The 7,571-nt window shown below is 56.7% G+C and overlaps 1 long non-coding RNA gene across 1 annotated transcript; it reads right to left on the bottom strand.

The window, feature by feature from the left end:
- Nucleotides 1–2,129: 2,129 nt before the first annotated feature.
- On the bottom strand, nt 2,130–7,349 carry LOC138432511 (uncharacterized). Its single transcript, XR_011253881.1, has 4 exons — nt 7,246–7,349; nt 6,929–7,059; nt 5,155–5,293; nt 2,130–4,241 (listed from the first exon to the last, which is right to left on the bottom strand). It is a non-coding gene; the product is annotated as an uncharacterized lncRNA (long non-coding RNA).
- Between the last annotated feature and the right edge of the window lie 222 nt (nt 7,350–7,571).

The following is a 7,571-nucleotide window of genomic DNA, read 5'->3' as shown; positions in this document are numbered from 1 at the left end:
CAGGAAGATCCCCTGGGGGAGGGTGTGGCAACCCCACTCCAGTACTCTTGCCTGGAGAATCCCATGGACAGAGGAGCCTGGCTGGCTATAGTCCATGGGGTCGCAAAGAGTAGGGCACAACTGAAGTGACTTAGCATGCATGCACGTTTAATATATTAAACATATACATATTAAACGTATATATTTAATATATACATTCAGTATACACTAAATATAATATTAATAGTTAGTCATGTCTGACTCTTAGCGACCTCACGGACTGCAGCCTACCAGGCTCCTCTGTCCACAGGATTTTCCAGGCAAGAGTACTGGAGTGGGGTGCCATTGCCTTCTGCAATAACTACATTAGTTTCTAATAAATAATTTTATAGTGAGATGTAATTTTGATCAAATATGTTAGATATTTATGATTTTAGTGCTCAAATAAATAGTTGAGGATATTTTGAAAGCTGATAAAATAAGGGGGACCTGGGATGTGGTCCGTCAGGTATAAAAACTGTGACGAGGCCAGGGTGATGCTGACATGGGGGCTCCAGGCAGCACCCCCAAGCCTCTGGGGTGGGTTGGTGGGCAGGGGACCGGCCACATGGCTGATGGAGCTGAGGGCTGGGGAGGTGAGGAGAGAGACGTGGAATTGCTGGGTGTCTGGTAGTGGAATGACCCCGATCACAATCACGTGCACGTGTGCACACACGTGTATAAGTGTGCATGGATTTGTGCATGGATTTGCACACACGCATGAGTTTGTGTGCGCATAGCCATGTATTAATACAAGTGTTTGGTTCATGTCTTTATAATCATGTGGAGAAACCCCTTCAACCCCAACTCCTGAGATTTTCTTAACTCTTTAAAGGGAAATATTTCAGTGTTTGGAAAATTAACTTGAAAAAGAACTTGTTTTAAAGACAAATGTTGCATGCATGTCTCACAGCCTGAGGACTGCTGGCCTAAACTACGGTTATTTCCTGGTTTCCTCCCGGCGCGTTTTGCACGAGGAGAAGCTGTGTCTCCCTGGTGTGCACTGACCCAGCGTTGGGAGCAACGCTAACTCAGGCACCTGTGCTTCCGACTTCTGCCTTGGGCATTAAAGCAGCGCCTCTGGATGTGGGAAAGTAGGCTTTGAATCTGGCGCTAGAAAGAACATGAAGAAGCTTGCAGATGGTCTCGGGGAAACACCCCAGAACCCAGGCCTCATGGGTGAATTCCAGGGAAGAGGAAATGAAAGCTGGGAAGGTGGGAGGAGAGACTCAGACCCGCTTGAAGGGCACGTTGTGGACCCTGAGTCGCTGGCTGCGCCAGCCTCTCTGGAGGGCTGAAGGGCTGTTTGCCGACACTGATTTGAACGCCTCGCAGTGAGGCTGTGCACTGCCTCCTGCAAACAAAGGTGATATTTCAGCGCTCTGCGGGGCGTGATGTTGCGCAGGAGATGAGCGGATCAACACGCCACGAGGATGGCGACTTCCACCGAAACAGCACAGCACTTTCTGCCGTGCCCGTCTTTACAAATCTCCTTTTTTTTTTCCTCCATTTTTTGGAACTTCCAATTCGAGTTAAGAGCATTCATGATTCTAGGCTACGGATGCTTTGAGCACTTTTTCTGAGTATGTTCAGCTCGAGCGTGTGTGTCTTTTTTCACGTTCTCCTTCTCCTGTCTTTTCCGGTTTATGGGAAAAGGCAAAATGGGCTGTGATGTGAGTGAATCAGCGTAGGGGCCCACCGCTCCTCACGCCCCCTCGCGCTTCTCCTCCCTGTGCACCCAGAGTAGAAGATGAAAGAGGGCTCCAGTCCCCATCACTTTTGACTTTGTTGGTGGTGGGTTGGGATCCAGCAGGCACCGTTCCTGGGTATCTTCTATGTGGAGAATTTATAACCGATTTATTTTACTCTGGGAGTAGATCTGAATGCATTTGTTAGATGTAAGTATTTTATATTATTATAAAGTCTTTTCTATTTTATATAAATATTATATAAGTATTTTATACTGTAATGACTAGAGGGAGAAACCAGATGTGTGTGTGTGTAAGAGAGAGAATTTCTTTTTTCTGTACAGACAGCTCAGTATTTCAATTTCACTCTCTTTAGCTTTAGGGGAAAAGCACTCCATTTTTTAGAAAAAAGTGACTCAAATATAGTTGTGACTTCTTTTTATTTAAGAATGCATTTTATATTATTTTCTTAGAAACAGCTTTAGCATAGGGACATTCTTCCCGGTCAGCCCTAAGCCTGTCTAGCTGAGACAACACACTGCTTCTTTGTTTTCCCTTCCCACCCCTCCCCTCCCCTCTCACCTTTTCCGTTAGATCTTCCATCCTTAGTTTATCTGGGGAGCATTTTCTACAGGGGAAGGGAGCTCACTGGGGTATAAACATAGCGATCAGTTATCTCTTTCATCTCTAGACCTTTATCTTATTTGTTCATTTACTCAAGAAGAAGTGATTGAGTTCTATGTAGCTCGGAGCTCTGACCTGGGTACCCAAAGGTGGAAGCCACACCGTGAACCCTCGTGAGCCTCAGACCTGCTGGGGAATCAGGGAGACGAACACACGCGAGCCTGGGGAGCCGGGTGCTCTGAGCACAGCTTCTGCTCCGCACCTTCCCAGGGAGAGGCTCCTCCAGACCGTGGAGCATAGGTTTAGAAGAGGCAGAAAACGCAGTCCCTGCGCAGGGCTGGTGCTCATGCCCCATCATGAGAGCTACCGCCTGCCACTCCTGAGTCACGCCCGCCGTTCTTTACTACGGACTGAACAGGCAGTTCAGGTCCAGCACACCCCTCTGACCGAGCTGTCAGGGGAGGGGAGGCTTCTAGAGAGGTGTCTACGGGGCACCTGTGGGGGTAGAGAGGCTCCCCCGGGGAGGAATGCCAGCCTCGTGCGGGGCGTGGAGACCTTCTGTGCCCAGTGCTGTGTGCGCTGTCTGTGTCCCCAGAGAGACGGCGTTAGGAAGTGGGGGTGACGCGGTCAGGAGGCTGGGGCCTCTCATGGACAGTGCCCTCATGGAAGACCCAGAGACGGCCCAGGTGGCCGAGTAGAAAGACCCTGAGCTTGCTTCCTCCCAGGGACACACGGAGACTATGCCTGTTTCAGATCGACTGTTGATGAGAGAGACTGAAAAACAAGCAGAAAAGATCCCCTACGACTGAAGACAGAAAGAAAGAGCTACAAGATGGAGGTAGGGCAGGCAGGTCCAGCAGTCCCGGGGGGAGGAGCCCACAGATGCGAGGTCCAGCAGTCCCGGGGGGAGGAACCCACAGATGCGAGGTCCAGCAGTCTCGGGGGGAGCAACCCACAGATGCGAGGTCCAGCAGTCCCGGGGTGGGCAGCACACAGATGCGAGGTCCAGCAGTCCTGGGGGGAGGAACCCACAGATGCGAGGTCCAGCAGTCTCGGGGGGAGCAACCCACAGATGCGAGGTCCAGCAGTCCCGGGTGGGGCAGCACACAGATGCGAGGTCCAGCAGTCCCGGGGGGGGAGCAACCCACAGATGCGAGGTCCAGCAGTCCCGGGCGGGGCAGCACACAGATGCGAGGTCCAGCAGTCCCGGGGGGGGGGAGCAACCCACAGATGCGAGGTCCAGCAGTCCCAGGGGGGCAACCCACAGATGCGAGGTCCAGCAGTCCCAGGGGGGCAACCCACAGATGCGAGGTCCAGCAGTCCCGGGGTGGGCAGCACACAGATGCGAGGGTGTCCACGGCAGCAGAGGCTCTCCCCAGGGAGCAACGTTCTGAGTCCTACATTGGCCCCCAACCTGGGGGTCCTTTACTGGGAAGGTGGGCCTCAGGTGTTTAGCTTTGAAGGCCAGCAGGGCTTCCTTTCAGGAGACCCAGGGGCTGGGGCAAATAGAAACTCCACTCTTGAAAGCTGAACATAAAGCCTCACCTGTTCTGGGACCCAGGGCAGAAGCAGGAATCTGAAGGACGCCTGGGTCAGGCCCCCTGCTGACTCTGGTGAGAGTCAGGGAGGCTGGAGGCAGCTGGGGCTGGCACGTGGACGCTGGCAGCAGCCGTCTGGGGGCACACTCGTGTGTGGACGCTGGTGCTGGTGAGCCCTCCTTGGCTTGGAGCTGGCCCGACCCTCCAGCTGGACCGGTCTCCACAGAGTCTCGCAATGACCAAGCTCACCAAAGACGGGGTTCAGGGGGCCGAGGAGAGGGTGGCCTGAAAAACCACCTGCATAGTTATTCTAATCGTCTGTGGGACACGTGCTGGGATGGCTCACCTGGTGTACAGCAGCGCGCTTCAGTGCCTGAGATTTGATAGGAATGTTCAGTATCAGAAATGTTAGAAAACAGTTCTGTATACATATATGTTTTTAATGAACCTTATACAGCGGGGGTGTGTGTCTCTGTGTGTTTGGTGTGTGTATCTTTGGGGAGTGTGTGTCTGCATGTTCATATCTATGTGGTGTGTGTGTGTGTGTGTATACGGGTGTGTGTGTGTGTTTGGTTTGGATGTGTGGTGTGTGCGTGTGCTCATGTCTGTGTGTGTGTGTTTGTATCTGTGTGATGTGTGTGTATTCGGGTGTGTGTGTGTTTGGTTTGGATGTGTGGTGTGTGCGTGTGCTCATGTCTGTGTGTGTGTGTTTGTATCTGTGTGATGTGTGTGTATACGGGTGTGTGTGTGTGTTTGGTTTGGATGTGTGGTGTGTGCGTGTGCTCATGTCTGTGTGTGTGTGTTTGTATCTGTGTGATGTGTGTGTATACGGGTGTGTGTGTGTGTTTGGTTTGGATGTGTGGTGTGTGCGTGTGCTCATGTCTGTGTGTGTGTGTGTTTGTATCTGTGTGATGTGTGTGTATACGGGTGTGTGTGTGTACTTGGTTTGGATGCGTGGTGTGTGCGTGTGCTCATGTCTGTGTGTGTGTGTGTTTGTATCTGTGTGATGTGTGTGTATACGGGTGTGTGTGTGTTTGGTTTGGATGTGTGGTGTATGCATGTGCTCATGTCTGTGTGTGTGTGTTTGTATCTGTGTGATGTGTGTGTATACGGGTGTGTGTGTGTTTGGTTTGGATGTGTGGTGTGTGCGTGTGCTCACGTCTGTGTGTGTATGCTGGGTGTGTGTGCTTTCTCCATCCATGGGGAAAGCCTGGCAATTGAATTACTCAGAAGCACCTTCCTGTTGCCTCCCATCTCCCATCATACAAAACCTGCCGCTTCGTCACCTCTGAAGCCGTGACTGCACGGTTCTGCCATTTGGAGGGAGGACAGGGCGAGTCAGGAGGAAGCCGCAGGCTCTCAGCATGCAGTGAAGACGGTGTTGCTCCGATTCGCTGTCCGCACTCTGGCCTCCCTGCCCTCGTCCTGTGAGCAGGGCCGGGAGAGGGAGGGACAGGGGTCCGGCTCCTGCTGCAGGCGGCAGGCCCAGCCTTCCAGACCGGTGCCGACGTCTGGGGCTAAGACGGCGGGCGGAGCCCGTAGCTGCCCCCACCCCACGGGGGGCTCCCTAGGCTGGCCTTCCTGCCATCAGCAGTCCAGCTGTGGACCCTGGACTTGGCAAGCCGGTGGCGAGGAGGAGACAAGAGGACGTGGGGTCGGGGACAGGACACAGGAGGAGAAAAAGGGCAGAGAGGCTTCCCTGCAGGGACAGCGGGGCAGGGGGCCGCTCCGGGAAGGGGGCTCATGGCTCCGAGGCATCCAGAGGCCTCCTTCACTGGGGCCTCCTCCAAACCTCAAGCCTCCTGCCTCGGATGCCCCAGGCCCCGCTCCCAGCCCACCGCCCCCAGGAATCCCTCAGGGTCTCTTCTCCTGCGGTGGTGTGAGAGGCGCTCCTCGGACCTTCTGGGTGCCGACTTGTGGCTCATGCCGCCACCACTCGAGAGGTTCCTGCCACCAGATCCCGTCTGCACTGAGCACCCTGGTCCCCGGGAAGAACCGGGCAGCAGACATTGGTTCCAGCCTCACCCGGTGAGACAGGATCACCTGTGCGCCCGGAGGCCCACTTCCCCAGCACCCGCTGCCCCTGGCCACACACGCTGGATGCCGGGCAGCTGAGCATGTGGCCGTGGGGTGTCCCAAGGCCACAGCATCTGTGCTGGGAACAGGGTATCCCCCTGGATGAGGCCGAGGCCCTGGGCGTCCTCAGAGGCTGCGTCCCACGTCCTGTTGCTGGACCTCAGGCCCGGGGGCTCGGTCACACCCTCGTCCCAGCCCCCGGCTCCGCCCATCGCCCGTCCCAGCCCCTCTGCCCCCCTGGGGTCCTCCCCGCGCTCCACCTGCAGCTGGAGCTTATCAGCAGCAGAGGGCTGGGGTGTCCATCTCCAGCGCACGCGCAGCTGCTCCGTCCCACGCGGAGCTGCCCTGATGGGGTCTCCCCACCCAGCATCCCCCATTGGTTCCCCAGGAGAGAGCTGCCCCCGCCCCCCGGCCCAGCCCTGGCGCCAGCACTCGGGGCGGAGACCACATCCAGTCCCTAACTCCACCGTTTCCTGTTGACTGCCGCTGCCTGCCGTCTGCGGGTCCCTGGAGCGTGCTGGTGGTCACATCGTGACCGCAGCTCCGAGTCCCTTCCATCCGCTGGCCTCCGTGCGGGGAGCGTAGAGCCTGACCAACTCTGCACGCCTGCCCGGCACCGGCTGCTGGCTGCCAGGACTGCGCCTGCCGCCGGGCACGTCCCTGACCACGGAGGGCCCAGAGGTGAGAGGGAGGTGTCAGGAGGGCTCCTCTCCGACCTGAAGGGGACCTTTTGACCTTTGCAGCTTAGGAGGCACCCATGTCCGTCCCTGCACGTGCCCGAGCTCTGCAGTTGGGGAGGGTCCCTGGTGGGGCCCAGGTTGGGGGCAGGGGCTGTATGCAGCTTGGCACCACTCCTGATGCAAGAGAGGACTTCACCCAGCCTCGGGTGACGGCCGTGTCCACAGCCCGGCGGGTGTGCCTCCCCCCGCCAACCCGCCAAGCCCCAGACTGTTCTCCTGGGGGCCCCTCAGGCCCCCTGCTAACCTGGTCCTCCCGGACACCTCTGGACTGGGTCCCTCCTCCCTTGGGGTGTGTGTCACAGGTAGCAACCAACCGGATCTCCTCACATGCTGGGGCTCCCCAGGGCGGCCCCTTCTCCGGTGCCTTCTGGGCTCCTGGCAGGGAAGACAGAGCCTCGGAGAGGGAGGGCGTGGGGCCGTGGGGCTCCTGCCCAACCTGCAGGCCAAGGCGCTCCAGAGCCTTCCAGAGGGGGCGGCAGGACCCTCCCTGCGCGGCACCTGCCATTTCTTCCTGAGGCCCGAGGCCCTTTCCCTCGCTCTGACTCAGCACCTGGCCCCTACCTGGCTCTCCTTTTCTTCTGCCAGCCTCCCTGATGTCCGCTGCCTCCTGCTCACCTACTTCAGAAAGAGGTCCTGTTCTCTGCTCTGGGGCCCTGGGGTGTTGTGTGCGAAGGGCAGATGGAGCCCTCTCACCAAGGTGTGAAAACCAGCTCATTGTGAGCTCAGCTTAGAAGAACTGTCTTCCTGCTCACAACAGACAGTCGAGCCTTTCCGAGGCAGGGTGGGCGGGCTCCTGATCACAGCCTGCCTTGGCGCCGATCTTGTGGGAGGCCGATGCTCGGCCACTCCCTGCAAGGAGGTTGTTTGGAATAACGCTTTCGCCGTAA

This window comes from Ovis canadensis, chromosome 2 (assembly GCF_042477335.2).
Source record: "Ovis canadensis isolate MfBH-ARS-UI-01 breed Bighorn chromosome 2, ARS-UI_OviCan_v2, whole genome shotgun sequence".
Lineage (NCBI taxonomy): Eukaryota > Metazoa > Chordata > Mammalia > Artiodactyla > Bovidae > Ovis > Ovis canadensis.
This window is presented reverse-complemented; position numbering and strand designations above follow the sequence as displayed.